At 45.1% G+C, this 17,873-nt stretch overlaps 1 protein-coding gene and 1 non-coding gene across 3 annotated transcripts in view; one reads left to right on the top strand and one right to left on the bottom strand.

The window, feature by feature from the left end:
- The window catches only part of LOC126092114 (titin-like), a 511,816-nt gene that overhangs the window by 271,179 nt on the left and 222,764 nt on the right, over positions 1-17,873 (bottom strand). The window lies entirely within an intron of this gene.
- Positions 14,395-14,469, top strand: Trnas-cga (transfer RNA serine (anticodon CGA)). Its single transcript has one exon. It is a non-coding gene; the product is annotated as a tRNA-Ser (tRNA).

The raw sequence follows: 17,873 nt of genomic DNA, 5'->3' as shown, positions 1-17,873 counted from the left end.
TTTAAGTCGATCTTCTGTAGTGTCGCGGAATAGTAAAGAGTTGGAAACGTGGAATATTGTCAAAGTATCGTTGCCTATGCCGAGAGCCAGAGGCAGTAGGTTAGCCGAGAGGTAAGAGGATTGCACATGTAGCGGAATGTGTCGTCACACAGGGGCAGTGGCCTGGTTGCACACAACAGACGAGAGAGAACTGCTTAGCACGCGGGTTTGTGTTAGGCGGAGACTTTCGTAGAGTGCAAGACAGAGGTATAACGTCAGCTGTATTGCATTTCACAACATCGCGTAAGTCTGCCGTAACAACACGTAACTCTGTCGCAAGAACACCTTAGGGGCGAGTACGACAGATAAATCAGCAGTATAAGTGGAACGATTGCGTTCATTACAAACGAGCACGACGTCAGGACGTCGCTCGTGCTTCCTTTAAATACGCCAGCTTTGACAGCAACAAGGCGCTCGCAGTCAGACTCGCAGTCAGATGTGTACTGGGTCGCTGCGTAGCGCTCAGCTCGGTGATCGACATGTTAATCTTTATTAAGGAGATGTTGCAGTAAGGGCGGCCCATCCAGCAGCAGACGTGAGGGGACAGTACCAGCTCTGATCCTCTCTGCTGGCGCTATCAATCATCAATCGAGGATTAGCAGACATCATCACGGCAGACTCGCTCGCCGCCAATGCTGACCACATCAGTGAGCCGTCGTCGAGATCGTCGCCTAGGCCCGTCACAACCGGGTGAGCCGACGACGCTGGGGACTGCAGCCCGTTCCGCCCGTCCACCGCGGACGAGCCACCAGGAGGAGCAGGGAAAAAGACGGGGTGGGATAGAGTACACTCCGCACTACGAGAACGCTTCTCGTGCCAACAGCGCCGGGACTCCAACCCGGGGCCTCCTACACGCAGCGTCGTGCTGTCCACGCGCGGCCGAAGTGAGGGCATTCCACGCTACGTCACAGCATGCGGCGCTGCGCTAGCAAGACTGGTGCGGCCCGGAGCTGGTGTCATCGCTCCGAGTCAGCGAGGACTCGGGGGAGGTCGTTGATATCACCAAGCTCAGCCAGCCTGTGTTACGCGGGCCACGTTGTACTCGGCAGGAATAAAGGTGTCATGAATTAATAAAATTTCTTTGGCGTTTCTGACGTGTCCACAGTCATTTCCTAGCATCCTGACAACTGGAGAGGTAACCGCTCAGCCTCCAGTCCAGCGTAGGCGACCGGGACCACCGGGGCGCCTACATTTCTAATGCACTTTCGGCTACCTCCTATTTACTACAGTCAACTTTTGTTGAACTCGGTATTATTCTTCAGTGTGTCCAATCTGGTCGGCCGCTGTGGCCGAGCGGTTTTAGGCGCATCAGTCTGGAACCGCGCTGCTGCTACGGTCGCAGGTTTGAATCCTGCCTCAGGCATGGATGTGCGTCATGTTCTTAGGTTAGTTAGGTTTAAGGGGACTGATGACCTCAGATGTTAAGTCCCATAGTGCTTAGAGCCATTTGAACCATTTGTCCAGTCTGTCCAACATACTACACTACTGGCCATTAAAACTGCTACACCACGAAGATGACGCGAAATTTAACCGACAGGAAGAATATGCTGTGATATGCAAATGATTAGCTTTTCAGAGCATTCACACAAGGTTGGCGCCGGTGGCGACACCTACAACGTGCTGACATAAGCAAAATTTCCAACCAATTTCTCATACACAAACAGCAGTTGACCGACGTTGCCTGGTGAAACGTTGTTGTGATGCCTTGTGTAAGTAGGAGACTTTCCGACTTTGATAAAGGTCGGATTGTAGCCTATCACGATTGCGGTTTATCGTATCGCGACGTTTCTGCTCGTGTTGGTCGAGATCCAATGACTGTTAGCAGAATATGGAATCGGTGGGTTCAGGAGAGTAATACGGAAGGCCGTGCTGGATCCCAACGGCCTCGTATCACTAGCAGTCGAGATGACAGGCATCTTATCCGCATGGCTGTAACGGATCGTGCAGCCACGTCTCGATCCCTGAGTCAACAGATGGGGACGTTTGCAAGACAACAACCATCTGCACGAACAGTTCGACGACGTTTGCAGGGGCATGGACTATCAGCACAGAGACCATGGCTGCGGTTACCCTTGACGCTGCATCACAGACAGGGGCGACTGCAATGGTGTACTCGACGACGAACCTCGGTGCAAGAATGGCAAAACGTCAATTTTTCGGATGATTTCAGGTTCTGTTTACAGCATCATGATGGTCGGATCCGTGTTTGGTGACATCGTGGTGAACGCACATTGGAAGCGTGTATTCGTCATCGTCATACTGTCGTATCACCCGGCGTGATGGTATGGGGTGCCATTGGTTACACGTCTCGGTCACCTCTTGTTCACATTGACGGCACTTTGAACAGTGGACGTTACATTTCAGATGTGTTACGACCCGTGGCTCTACCCTTCATTCGATTCCTGCGAAACCCTAAATTTCAGCAGGATAATGCATGACTGCATGTTGCAGGTTCTATACGGGCCTTTCTGGATACATAAAATGTTCGACTGCTGCCCTGGCCAACACATTCTCCAGATCTCTCACCAATTGAAAACGTCTGGTCAATTTTGGCCAAGCAATTCGCACGTCACAATACGCCAGTCACTACTCTTGATGAACTGTGGTATCGTGTTGAAGTTGCATGGGCAACTGTACCTGTACACGCCATCCAAGCTCTGTTTGACTCAATGCCCAGGCGTATCAAGGCCGTTATTACGGCCAGAGCTGGTTGTTCTCGGTACTGATTTCTCAGGATCCATGCAGCCAAATTGCGTGAAAATGTAATTACATGTCAGTTCTAGTATAATATATTTGTCCAATGAATAGCCATTTATCATCTGCATTACTTCTTTTTGTTGTAATTTCAATTGCCAGTAGTGTACTAACCACACCCACAGGATATTTGCTGAACATTGGTAGTCCTGCGGTCTACATTTTCTTTCACAGGCCTCACGAGGTGCCATATTTTAGTTTGTTACCTGAAGACTGATTCGCTTTTATGTCCCATCAGGATCTTGCTAATCTTCCATGTCACTGCAACAGAGAGCATAAGAAAACTGTGAGTTACCCCACGGTGCGGTTCTGCTTGTGCACACCATTTGAAATAGCTCATGATGCTTGCTGCTTGCAGAGTCACGAAAGACTTTTTGTAGACGTTTTAGATCTCGTGACACTTATTCGGCAACATTTACGGCTTCCGCTGGATGGACCGAGGTCCTTAGAGCAGTGTGAGTTTGAGACTGTAGTTGGTGCCTGAAGGTCGGTGACGTAACAGCCAGTGTCATGGCTTCCAGCAGCCACACGACGGTCGGACAGTACTTGACAACGGCCGAGGAGCAGCCAGTCCTAAACTACTGGATATGCCACGACCTGATACGGCTGGAGGCCCGCGAATAAGGTATTCAATCAAGGCAATTGTATCACAGAGTAGTATCGTATTCACTGAAAGCCAAACAAACTGGTACATCTGCCTAATGTCGTGTAGGGCCACGCGAGCACGCAGAAGTGCCGCAACACGACCTGCCATGGACTCGACTCGTGTCTGAAGTAGTGCTGGAGACAACTGACACCATGAGTCCGGCAGGGCTGTTCATATATCCGTAACAGTGGAAATCTCTTCTCAACAGAACGTTGCAAGGCATCCCGTATATGCTCAACAATGTTCGTGTCTGAGGAGCTTGGTGGCCACTGGAAGTATTTAAACTCAGAAGAGTGTTCCTGGAGCCACGCTGTAGCAATTATAGACGTGTGCGCTGTGGCATTGTCCTGCTGGAATTGCCCAAGGCAGTCGGAATGCACTGTGGACATCAGTGGGTTAGGAGATCATACAGGGTACTTACATACGTGTCACCTGTCAGAGTCGTATCTAGAAGCATCACAACAGTCCTCTACTGACAGGCGTGGTCCATCGATTCATGAGGTTGTCTCCACACCCTAACACGTCCATCCGCCCGATACAATTTGAAACGAAACTCGTCCGCTCAGATAACATGTTTCCATTCATCAACAGTCCGATGTCGGTGTTGACGGGACCAGGCGAGGCGTAAAACTTCGTGTCGTGCAGTCATCAAGGATACACCAGTGATTCTTCGGCTCCGAAAGCCCATATCGATGATGTTTCGTTGAATGGTTTGCACACTGACACTTGTTAATGGCCCAGCTTTGAAATCTGCGCCAATTTGCGGAAGGGTTGTACTTCTGTCACGTTGAACGATTCTCTTCAGTGGTCGTTGGTTCCGTTCTTGCAGGAGGTTTTCGTGGCTTCAGCGATGTCGGAGATTTGATGTTTTATCGGATTTCTAACATTGACGATACACTCGTGAAATGGTCCAACGGGAAAATCCCCACTTCATCGTTACCTGGGAGATCCCAGTATCCAAAATGGAGACATGTGGTCGCTCGAGGAGCGGTGCCAGGATAAACAGGTCAGGCGCAGAGGGAGTTGCCATTAAACAGATAGCCGCGGAGAGAGAGAGGCGCGTGTGAGACAAGCAACGGGAATATGCCCCATTTTAGTCGCGCTGCGGCAATGCTGAACTCAGAAAATGTGCAGGGTATCTGCCCGACTGGTGGCAGGACGAAACCGAGACAATAGGGAGCAGTCAAAGTACGTCGGAAAATACAGACCCGAATAACGTATGGGTGGCCGCATTGGTCAGGGTGATGAAAGAAAGTATGACGAAACAGGAAGAAAATAATACGAAATTTAACTCAAAACTCAAAGTTATCATGGCCCGTGTTAATGTGAGATTTGAAGAGAATAAGGCGCTACTTGAACAGGTTTGAAAGGATGTTGTGAACGAGGTCAACGAAAAATTTGAAGTAGTAGGTAATAGATTAAGCGCTTGTAACACCACAGCTCTTATGCTGTATGGATTTTTTTTTTGCTTTATCTATTGTTACATTGTCGATCGTCTGTAAATGTGTTTGAATCGATAACATAAAATTGTGTACTCTTTTCTTTATCAAACCTTTGATGTCGTGATTTGATTCTATGCAAAGTAGTGTATCTGCAATTTATAATCTTTGTCCCATTTGGAGGGAACAAAACTTACTGTATATGATTGTAATTTTGTGTGAATAATTTTTTGTAGAAATGTCAATATGTGCAAATGTTCTGTTTTATTTAATGTATTTATTTGCTGTTATGTAAATTGCTGATCCTCATTTAGGGCTCTTAGTTATTCTGTATGTAAAAGGTGTAGTGGTTCCCCACGGAACGGAACTGTGTAGCGGGCGCAAATTGTGGTTGGCCTAGGTGGAACTGATAGCACTCGGGGACGAGCCATCAGTCGGAAACGAGCTACGAGTCCGTGCACTGCTAGTATAAAGGTGCATATTGTGCTGATTCAGAGAGAGGCTTTTCCTGCTTCTTTCCAAGGCCTCGGATGGATGGATAAATAGCTGGAACTATTCTGGAATTTGTATGAATCATCGCCAAGAAGATATAATAGAGTCCGGCAATTCTGTCCACGAATCCACCTACCAACATGTAGTTGCCACCACGTTGCGCAATCATTGCAACGTAATACTATAATGATGTACAGTGAAGGATCAGCTTAATGGATGTGCTAATGTGCTGAAATATAAGGTAATTTGTATCTGAATTTATGTACCTACCTTGATTTTCTCCTCATCATAACACCTCTCAGGTTCCTTTCCGTTTGAACTGAAGTAATTACCGAGTGTCACTACTGAAAGAACATTAATGACCAGAGTTTTGCTAATTAATGCCTCTTGAACTTAGTAAAAAGAAAGTTAAAGTTAATGTGGCAATAGAGTGAGTTAAAGTAAATATTATTTTTCAAAATAATTTTCCTATTAAAACTGCTATTTAAAGTGCTGTTGCTAACTTCAATATTAAAAGTTCTTAAGACTGAGGCTTATAAGGCAAATGATCACATTATTGTCGGTAGTAAATTCTAAAAGGTGAGTCAGTTTCTTGCAATTTGATCAGTATTGTGTTTCGCTGTGGTAAAAGTGAGAAAGCTGCAGTTGTGAAACATTAAATATTCATGTTTGCTAAGTGTTTGCGTTTCTTGTGTATTAGAAGTGCATGTTAATAGTAATATTATAAAGACCATTCACTTTATGTAAGCCTGAAAGTAATAGGGTGTTTCGGTATCTCTTATAATTTAGCAAATAGTTTGTGCTGCTCCAGTTGTTAGCTTCAATCTTAAAACATATGTGTGTCAGAGTTCATTGCACTCGCGTGTGGCTAAGTCTAGGTTGTGTTTGTCCATTATAGTTACTTATACCTACTTTTATAAACGAGAACTTTAATCTTTCTCTTGCCTAATTAGGCTGGCGACCGTTTCCCTTATTTTATAAACAGTATAGCTAGGCAAAATTTTGTTTGTTACTATACAAATATTTACGTAATTCTGACTTTCATTTCCGATAAGCCACCTCCGTTAGGAACAACACGGTCAAACTAACAAAATTCCTCTCAGAGGGTAACACTACTCTGTTACTTTGTGCCATAGTTGCTTTTTCAAAATTGTTTTATGTTACAACCTGCTTCTAGCATTGAGGTTATGGTACAGTAGTAGCAGTTAGGGAGTGTTATACGCTGTCGAGAAAGAACAGAAAAGCGTTCAGGTCGAAATGAGAACACGTGGAGAAAAATTAGAGAAGGGACTCCAAAAATTAGCAGAAAGATGTAATAGCGAAAATAAAAGGGAGATTAAACGTTTAAAAGCCTTCGAAGCAACTCAACAAAAAGTAGATCCAAACAATAGGGCAATCCTTGAGGGAAAAGTAGAAACGGTAAAAGTGCAAAATAGGAAGGAAATAAAGAAGGTGAAAGAAGAGTTAGAGAAACTAGAGGAAAAGATTGCAGATATTACAATGTCGGGGAGAAGCGAGAATGCTGCGATGCTGAATGCAACAGATAATGAAGAAATCAAATTATTAAGGAAATTTTAGGAAGGAAAATGTGAGATCAACAGGTGACAACGCGATGCTACAAACGAGGTATGCGAACGCGTGGCTCACGTGGAGAATATTCTCGCGTGCGGAACCGAAATGGGAAACCAAGTGCGCAAAGGCGCACAAGACAGTAGCGAGGGATGTGAATCCGGACATTAGAGGGCTAGGAAGAAACTAGCGAGCAATACAGAGCAAATGTCGGGAAGGACACAGAAACTCGTGGGTGGGGTCTTACAGGAGGGAAGCGGAAGGGTTTGACTACAAACGCTTTCTCTCTGTGCGAAAATTCTAAGTCTTCCGCAACTCGGTGAACAGGATACACCCACATGCTTGGCTTAAATAATACCAGTTCCGCCTACCACCCAACTGGCCGGATGAATATAAAATAGAATTTATGTGTCGGGCAACTCGAGGCCGAACCCGCTGCAGCTCGCACGTACACGACGGTACGCGAGTGTCAGCGCGAGTTTCCCCCGGTCTATTGGTCCGAGGCGGCGCAAGACCGGGTAAAGAATAATATAATGATGCTGCCAAATTTAAACCAATCTGGTTTTGCGATTCCTGCGTGACTGTTCGAACACGTGCTGCAGAGCGACCAGTTTCTGTACAGCCCTCACAGTCCGGGCGAACTGATAAGGATGTGTGTAACGAAACTTCCAACTCAGCTGCGCCACATCGTGACAGGTGGGCGATTTAGAATCGTTTGAACTACTCTTACAGGAGTTAAGAGTACGACATCGGCGATTGGGAACAGGAAAAGGCGCAGGTTTTCTATTGGTAACGCCACGTAGCGCTCTGTATGAAAATCACTGGCTGCGCTGTGTGCAGTCTGTGGCTGGGTGGCAGTGTTGGAATAGTCGTTATTGTAGTGTTGGGCAGTTGGCTGTTAACAGCGCGTAGCGTTGCTCAGTTGTAGGTGAGCGGCCAGCAGTGGTGGATGTGGGGAGAGAGATGGCGGGGTTTTGAGAGCGGATGATCTGGACGTGTGTCCATCGGAGACAGTAAACTTGTAAGACTGGATGTCATGAACTGACATATATACTATGACTTTTGAACACTATTAAGGTAAATACATTGTTTGTTCTTTATCAAAATCTTTCATTTGCTAACTATGGCAGGTCCCGGTGGCCGTGCGGTTCTAGGCGCTCCAGTCCGGAGCCGCGCTGCTGCTACGGTCGCAGGTTCGAATCCTGCCTCGGGCATGGGTGTGTGTGTGACGTCCTTAGGTTAGTTAGGTTTAAGTAGTTCTAAGTTCTACGGGACTGATGATCACAGCAGTTGAGTCCCATAGTGCTCAGAGCCATTTGAACCATTTTGCTAACTGTGCCTATCAGTAGTTAGTGACTTCCGTAGTTTGAATCTTTTATTTTGCTGGCAGTAGTGCCGCTCGCTGTATTGCAGTAGTTTGAGTAACGAAGATTTTTGTGAGGTAAGCGATTCATGAAAGGTATAGGTTATTGTTAGTCAGGACCATTCTTTTGTAGGGATTTTTGAAAGTCATATTGCGTTGCGCTAAAAATATTGTGTGTCAGTTTAAGCACAGCCGCGTGTACAATTGTTCAAAGGGGACGCTTCGCGCTCACGGGTAGTCGAGTACGGTAAAAATACGGGCAGGTCCCGGCGAATAAGAAAAGGGAAACTATTCCCTCTGGCGTGAAAATCAGACCGGCTGATCCACGAAAAAACCCATCGGGAATGGAGGGAAAATAACAGTTATGTCCAATGCATATTGAGGTAGACGGTATTAGTCCAAACGCGATGACGGAAAGTTGCAGAGTACGTTACATTACTTCAGGGACAAACGGATAACAGGATATCAGCTGTTAGTCTGGTGATTGCCAGGGGTATCACTGGGCTGCGTAAACGATACAGGGAGTCCGACCTCGATTGTTAGTGAGGCTGCATTCCGAAAATGCGGGAAGGCGGAAGCTTGGCCGACTGTGCCGTTGCGAGGGACGAAAGTGAGAGGGGCAATATACGGTAAAATTGTAGAAGCCAAGTGGCAGACTAGGATCATGTTGAAATTCGAGCAGAACTACTTCATTGTGCCCTTAAATAACACTGAAGTAATTTTAGGGGTAGATGTCATGCACGCTCACGAGGCAATTGTAGACTTGGATGCAGGTATCACGTCTCAAAACAGAGAGGGGAACCCCGCTGAATTGAAGTTCGATAATTGCGTCATAAGGGAAGAGTCTAAAGCCAGGTGCATGCAAATTCTCACTTACCCGGGAGCGCACCAGGAACCGCAGAGCCTCGTGAACTGTATTAGCGGAGTGAGCTCACTGCCAACCGTGCACGGAAGGGATGGGGTTTTCAGGAAAACAGTCGAATAAAGTACGAACGGCGTAGGAGACATGCCAGAGGACGCCCGTTTAAGACCGCTGGAGGTTCTGAGGAATCACGAAAGAATAATTTTGAGCGTACCGGGTGCGATAAAAGGCTTCGAAAACAAGTTCCAAGTACGGGAACACAAAAAGTTTTTCGTGCGGCCGTACCCCATTCCGTTAGGACAGAAAGAAAAAGTGAAGGCAGAGGTCGCGAAGATGCTCGAGCAGGACGCAGGCGAATTCGCAGTGAGTCCGTACAACTCACCACTTTTAGTGGTACCGAAAAAGGGTGAGTGGGTGAGATTGGTGATCGATTCTCGGCAAATCAACACAATTATTGAAGCAGAAACAGACAGACCGGAGAGCATGGAAGAATTATTACAACGTTTCCATGGAGTGAAAGTATTAACCTCCATTGATATGAGAGCCAGCTACAGCATTTCGGGAATGGATGCTGTAACAGTAAGGAAAAAAAGAACTTTTATAACCACTTGTTACGAAAATGTAGCACAATTTGAATACTTTGCTACGAAATTTCGTAACTGTCAAAATTTGAACTCATAATTTTTTTTATAAACACTAACATGGCAATTGACTCAAGTTTGTTCTTTTCCCACCCCCACTGCGGCTGGCATCTCTGCTGCCTGAGCACCTCACGGTGTAGAAATCACACTAAGCACTGGCAAAAGACCGACATGATTGTGGCGGGGGTTGGGCTTTATATAACTTAAGACTCCACCCTGTACTTTGTAGAGGAGCAATAGGAAGTCAGAGTGCCATACCAGCAAGTTCTAACTTGCATTTTTTTTCTTTAAGCAGGCTTGGTGCAGCTATTTGAGGAAAGTATCACATCTGTTGGATTGGGGAGGAAAGAAAGATCTGAGACAAACATCCTGTGTTTGCCTGCAAGCGGATAGAATATTGGGTGCAGCTTCTAGCCTCAGAAAAACACTATTTGATCATTCTGAGACAGTTTCTGAAAGCAGTTCGAAACATTTCTATAGCATGCATCTGTCCAGAGGGAGATTTGGCTGTCAGTTTAACATTAACAACCTTTTAGCTGTGCCATGCATTTGTTCCTCGAAGGAAAGTCGCCACAGACGTTAATAACATGTGCTGATCCATGTTCAGAACAGTCCCTTCTGTTAGAGCAGGAATTCCCATGTAGACAAGCGATCTTTAACTATTTCTGCAGCACTTTATGATTTACAGGAAGGGGTGATATGATATGGACAGGCTGCCTCATTAGGATCGCTATGAAGAATGCGTCCTGTGTTATTCTGGGATATTGGCGTAAACACTTTCTGAAAGCAGTGTGAAAGATTTCTATAGCGTGTCCAGAGGAAGACTTGGCTGTCAGCTTAATATTGACAACCTTTTAGCTATACCTGCAAAGGTAGGTCGCTAGGAAAACATCTCGCTCGGCATTTAGGCCATGTCATAGAGCTGTCACGTACAGAACCTTTCGACAAGTCGTCGTTCACGTCACGGGCGCCAGACAGATGCGTCCCGCCTGCGGAACAGACTGGCATGTGTAGCAATTAGAGGAGCGTGTCTCCTAAGGTTCGTATGAGCAGTTGCCAGCAGGCTCGTGCGCATGCGCTGAGCTGAATTCGCGTATGAGCAGGGCCTTCCTCCCGCTTCTGGCTGTTTGGTGTATGAGCAGTAGCAGCAAGTAGCCAGAAGCTACCCGGAAAAATGTTTCTGGCGCGCCCAAGCTGCGAGATACGCGCATGCGCAGAGCAAGCTGAGTTATAGTCTTCGTTTACAGCTCCCACGTCAAATGAAATCAAAACAGATTTCTGTGGCCGGGAGACATCAAGTGAATTAATATACATTCTCGTAACCATGAAAGACCAAAATAAGTTAGTAGTTTCAATTTTCTGATTTTATATTATTTCCACGTTACTAGCAATCAACCATTAATGTCTTAATGAAGCTATTTCTGTCTGTTTTATAGAGAAATTTGCTTCAGTTTATTTCTTTTTTCCGCTGAGGCAGTTAGTTTATTTGAAACGAATAGTTTCATTCCGCACTATTGGCTACTTTCAACCTCGTTCAATTTAAAGTGCAAATTTTCATTTTCTGGGACGAATGACGTTATACCATAATAAAGAACCAAACATGAGAATACAGCACTGGACCTCCAATAAAAATTGGTATCACGAAAACCACATGGAAAGGTGAATATCAGATACTTCAGAGTGCATCTGGACATAGAAATGTGCAATTAGAGCGGAATGAAGCATTTTAGTATGGTTTATGAAATTCCGATGCGGCTGGAGTAGTCTCTGATGTCCTGTTCCCTTTATGACACTGTGAGATCTCTTAATGCTATATACGTGCGAAGATACGCAAACATTGACTAGAAGCTGACTAAATAGGCAAATTTGGTCAGTAGTTTTGAACTTAATATTTTGTTTCAAATATAATGACAGCTGTAGCAGAATTTTACAAATCTGCCTTCTGTGAAAGTGTTTTTCGATCACAAGGCACCCTTATAGTGCTTCCTCTAGGCGTGAAGTTATTTCTTAATTTGTGTTTACGTCTTAAATATATAGAATGCCATTCTATGCTAAATTTTAGACTGGCAGCATACCGTGTTTCATTGTTTTAACTCCCCACATGGCTTCATATTTATTCCTAGAGTAGAATATAAACTGTCAGTTGTACAGTTTCTTTGCCTCACAGACAACCATGTTAATTTTTTCACATTTTGAAATAGTCATGTAATTTATTGTCCTTTATTCCGGTGTAAGTTACACAAGAAACTGTCTCTTTTTTTGTTGCAAGAAATTTGTATTCCATCCTACTAGCTTTTTGGAGCGCTGTGTAGATGTAAACCTGTTGGAAATGCTACATAACAATACTGCAGAGTACGAATTAAAAAAAATTGTCAAAGTCACCCCTTAACAAAATTTTATGGTACTTCGAGCTGTGGAGTCTAATTTTGAAATAATATTTGGCCAAGAAATGCTCCCTTATTTGCATTCTTTATCCGTGTGGGATATGATAAAACAATTGCGCTAAGTACAACTCACTATGCCCTCTCAACAACATGCCGCACGGCTACACATGGTCACGTGATGCCCCACCAGAAATAGGGCGAAAAGCGTATGAGCAGAGCAAGCACCAAGCACGGGCTGCCTACGTCATCGTAGCTGCGCATGCGCAGTACAGCCTGTTGTCTGGCGCTTTCTGGTAACTGCTCAAACGAGCCTCTAGCGTTGACCCTAATCCGTGCTGGACCCACGGGTACAGAGGCGATGCGTCAGCGTGCCGGCCGTGGTGGCCAGGTAGACACGTCACCAGCCTCTCCAGGCGAGCCTCGCCTGTGGGGCAGACAGGGCTGGCGTGTGCGCCTGACACGGTCAGTCATCAGTCCACCTCGGACATCTGTAGGAAACAGATCGCTGAGACATCATGCTTGAATTTCTTAGCGGTAATTCGAAAGCATTTCTACATGCAGTGAGTGTTTGTGCACTGCATTATTTCGGCTGTTTAAGCATTGTGAGCGTGTTTGCGGAGCGTTATACGCACATTATATTGTAGTGTAGGTGTCTGCACGTCAGTGCACTACACTATTTTGTGAACATGTCTGTAGGGTGTGCAGTGCATTATTTCGGTAATTTACGAGTTGTTTTTATGTCTGTACACCACTGTACTTCATTATTTCGGTGATTTACGAGTAGTTTCCAGGTCTGATAACTGTATATTGTGAGCCCAAGCACGTGTCTTGTATCAGCATAATAAATAAACAACGTGAAATCCGTCCCTAAATAAATTATTCCAAAAATAAATAAAGTACGCTCGTTCCTCTTTCCAGTAGCACAGAACAGCCTGAGTCCTTTTCCCGCCATTTTCCCCTCCAGACCGCCACGGAAAGGGGGGACAAGGGGAGGGGATGAAGAAGCAGGGGTACATGCGCAACTGAGACAAACATGTGACACGGGGGTGGGCATGGTCGGGGGCCGGGTTGGGCACGAGTGGGGGTGATTAATTGATCAATTTAATTAATTTCCGAATCAATTTGATATCAAAACAGTCCTCGCGCCTTCCTACTACTTATTTCGGTAGTAGTGTAGCAGTTCTCACACCTGTCTACGGAACTGGCTGGATGACAGTTTCTTGATTCAAATGGCTCTCAGCACTATGGGACTTAACATCTGTGGTCATTAGTCCCCTAGAACTTACAACTACTTAAACCTAACTAACCTAAGGACATCACACACATCCATGCCCGAAGCAGGATTTGAACATGCGACCGTAGCGGTCGCAGGAATCATTAGATTCTGTGAGGACGCTTGTCAGACAGCAAAAAGAATCAAGTAGTATGGCAAGTCCTAACATTATCAGGGGCCGGTAGAAAACAAAACTGAGCCGGACACCGTCAACATGGGGCTGTGTGTCTGCAAATGGTGGAGGCGCGAGCAGGGACATTGCAAACAACAGCAAACGGCGCGACCATTGAGCGGATCAGGTGAGGGAATGATACTACAACTCTCGATTTATCTGGATGTAAATATACAACCAGTCGCTGTCTCGCAATTTTGATACGATACATTTAGCGTTAACCATCCATAGCAAACCCATTCCGTCAATGTACATTATCAGGTATGCACACACATACCCGCAGCATTTAGTTTCACTTGCTTTCACAATTATTCACAGCGTGTAAACAGTGGATGTAAATACAGCCAATATGTATAGAACAGACATAACGCTTTGCAACATCATGAACTTTCGCCTCGGATGCACTGCATTACAACATAAATACTTAGAAGTACAGATAATATAGTTATGTGAGCAGGTACCGGAGTGAAACTTTCTGGCGGATTAAAAGTGTGTGCCGGGCCGAGACTCGAACTCGGGACCTTTGCCTTTCGCGGGCAAGTGGTCTACCAACTGAGCCACCCAAGCACCACGCACATCCCGTCCTCACAGCTTTAATTCCGCCAGTACCTCGTCTACTACCTTCCGAACTTCGCTGAAGCTCTCCACAATATCCTTTCTTCCAGGAGTGCTAGTTCTGCAAGGTATGTAGGAGAGCTTCTGCGAAGTTTGGAGACGAGGTACTGGCGGAATTGAAGCTGTGAGGACACGGCGTGAGTCGTGCTTGGGTGGCTCAGTTGGTAGAGCGCTTGCCCGCGAAAGGCAGAGGTCCCGAGTTCGAGTCTCGGCCCGGCACACACTTTTAATCCGCCAGAAAGTTTGATATCAGCACACACTCCGCTGCAGTGTGAATATTTCATTCAGGTACAGGAGTGTTCATATGTTTCCAATACGCAAGTAACATGGATTAAAAAGGTAGGCAAAAGATAAACAAATAGGGCGAACTATTCACTATGTAAGTCAAGAGTGAATGAGTTACTGTATGTCATAGTTATTACCTGTCTAAGCAGTAAAACATAATGTAATAAACTTACAGAATGCGAGAGTTGTTACAAGGCTGAGAGAATGTAATTTATGTTGGAGAATCAACATGTCTTATTATTGTCTTTTTCGGTGTGTGGCTGCCAGGATGGCTTGGAAATTCTGGAAGAAAAGATTCTGCATTGACTCAGTTTCTCCGTTAAGAATTTTTTGTGGTGATTTTACCTTCTGAATTTATATCTCTTTATTTAATGTGTTATCTGTACTTCACAATTTTTTTGTTGTAATACAGCGCGTGTCAGGCTAAAAGATCGCGAAGTTGCAAAGTGCCATATCTGTTGCATACATATCCTCCGAATTTACATCCCTTGTTTACATTCTGTGAGTAACAATTGTGACTCCAAGTGCAGTTAAATACTGTGTATATTTGTGTATACACATGATAATGCACATTACGGGAACAAATTTGCTACGCATACCACGATGGAGTGCGCTGCAAGTACCCAAAACTTAACTACATTTCACTTGATAAACATTTCGTTGCCGATAACTAAATTTCCGTCTGAGCCGTGTGACTCGATCGGCGATATTCCCGCCACCGGAATGCGCCATCTTTTCGGCGGTGTGCGCAGAGCGCGCGCTGACGCCACCTACCGGGCCCATTGGGAGAGAGACGGAAACCAGAGGGAGAGGGAGTGATTTTGCTACGGGACACTGAGCAGTAACGGCGTTTTGGGATCTGTGGCGAACAGCTAAGGTCCGGTGTCAGCCAGAAAGCAGGGGCAGTTTACCCGGGTGACGCCGCCGTGGCACATATCGGCTGCGTGGAAAGAGACGTCACCGGGAAGCCGTTCGTGTTCTTTCCGCTTGCTTCATCTGTCCTGCCATAGGGATCTGTGGCGGCTGGCTTCGTCGAACAAGCAAGGGCCTTGCTTGTCCTCTTAACTTGTGGTCGGAATCCACAGCTGGGTTCTGTGCGGTTGACTATTTTCTTGGGCGGCCGTCGCAACTCCTACTGAGTCTGGCCTTCAATGTGTTGATTTCAATTGGTTTAATACGTAGTGTTTTAAGGTGTATCTGGGGTTCAACAATGGTTCAAATGGCTCTGAGCACTATGGGACTTAACATCTGAGGTCATCAGTCCCCTACAACTACTTAAACCCAACTCACCTAAGGACGTCACACACATCCATGCCCGAGGCAGGATTCGAACCTGCGACTGTAGCGGTCGCGCGGTTCCGGACTGAAGGGCCTAGAACCGCTCGGCCACAGCGGCCGGCATTTACAAGGGCCTGGAGTGCTGGGGCATTCCGTTGTAGATCCGTACTGTCAATGTTTAACCGCCACTGAAAGCAGTTTGCCGGTCTTTGTTTAAGTACCAGCTGGTTATTGTATTTATATCACACCACGGACTTAAGATGGCCAGTCGCTATATGGATATATTTATCTCTGAATTGTAATAACATTACTGTTACGTTTCTGTTTGAACTAATAGCGTGACTGAGAGACACGTGTATAATTTTGAAATCAGTAGTTTCCTTAATTCTTACCAGTTATTGAGAGGCCAGTTGTAATTGTGTGGAAACGGATTCTATTGATGGTGGTACTAGAATTCCTTCAATGACAGCAGATCGATATTGTAATTAAGTTCATGTATTAATTTTACTGATGATGTGTTTCTAGTTATTTAAGGCAGATGTCAGTCTGTCGTAGATACCCACTAGTTGTGGGATTTTCTGGTGCCCATTCGTGACCGTTACTGCTCCCGTCTGGGGGTCCATGTCGAGCCCGTACTGGATACAGCTGAACGGGCGGGCGTCCGTTTTCTAAGCGTAGTTGTTGAATCGCACGAGCTTGTTTGCTCACATGATATTTTATAGGCTAAATTATGTGGTGCCTACCATTTAACTAACCTGTTGTATGCCATGGTATCTGACTGTTGCCTGGACTATAAATTATTTTGGTAATGACAATCACTGTCGCAAGGAAAGAGTACATTAGTTAAATTTTAGTGAACTGTTCTTCGGCTTGATTACAATTTAGAGTGTATAAAATTTAACTCATTTCGGTAAATGTGTAATAGGCCATAAGTGCCGCGTTTTTATGAACGTTTAGAATTGAAGTAATTTATTTTGATCTGAATGTCAATTTTAAAGATGTGTGGTAGTTTTAAACATGTGAGGGTTTTATTTGTCAAGTTCTCTTGTTTAAAGGTACCAAATAAAATGTTCGGTGTAACTGGCGATGGTGATTGCCTGGTGTGTTACTTTGGTTCAGTCCTACCACCCTACAGCCTATTGTGCTGAGTTTGTGTCATTGCGTAAAAGGTGGAACTACATGTCGTCTCGACATTTCACCGTCATTTTCGCTAGTCCCATCACCACAGCGTTTAACTACACTTGGTCCCCGATATAATGTTCCTGTAACACCTTCATCTCATGAAGAGCTTGCGGTGGCCCGAAAACTAGTGAACAGTAGAATATACCTTCCGAAAAATTCAAAAAACCGACTCGTTGCATATGTATACCCAGATAAATCGCCAACTCATTTCTTAAATTTCTTCAGTTCAAATGGTTCAAATGGCTCTGAGCACTATGGGACTTAACTTCTAAGGTCATCAGTCCCCTAGAATTTAGAACTACTTAAACCTAACTAACCTAAGGACATCACACACATCCATGCCCGAAGCAGGATTCGAATCTGCGACCATAGGAGTAGCGCGGTTCCGGACTGAAGCGCCTTTAACCGCTTGGCCACACCGGCCGGCAAATTTCTTCAGTAAAAGGTGACTTAAAAAAAGGTCGAGAAATAAGTAACAAGTATCAATGAAAGATCTGAAAGAATAGAAGAAAATGTGAAACCGATGGTAGGGAATAAATTACAGGATCTCTGTCAGTTAATAAAGACCGAAATAACGGACGCAACGAAATTTAATTTGGTGTCACTCCAAAGACAGTGTCACGAAAGTACAAACCGGTTTCATGCAAGTACAAAGCAGTGAAGGTGATGTGCCTACACAAATTCGTAATGAAATAAAGTCAATACGGATAGAACTGCAAAATAAAGCAACTCGTACTACTGCGGTTGAGCGAAAATCAGAGCTGTTGAGCAAAGAGGAGAAATGCAAAGCTCAAACCAAACAGGCAGGTTCGGATCCGGCGGATTTCATAAAGACTTGAGTGCTAGCAAAGGAAATTAGACACACAAAAATGAATAATT

The sequence above is a fragment of the Schistocerca cancellata genome, chromosome 7 (assembly GCF_023864275.1).
Source record: "Schistocerca cancellata isolate TAMUIC-IGC-003103 chromosome 7, iqSchCanc2.1, whole genome shotgun sequence".
Taxonomy (NCBI): Eukaryota; Metazoa; Arthropoda; class Insecta; order Orthoptera; family Acrididae; genus Schistocerca; species Schistocerca cancellata.
Note: the sequence above shows the minus strand (reverse complement) of the source record. Positions and strands in the feature narration are given on the sequence as shown.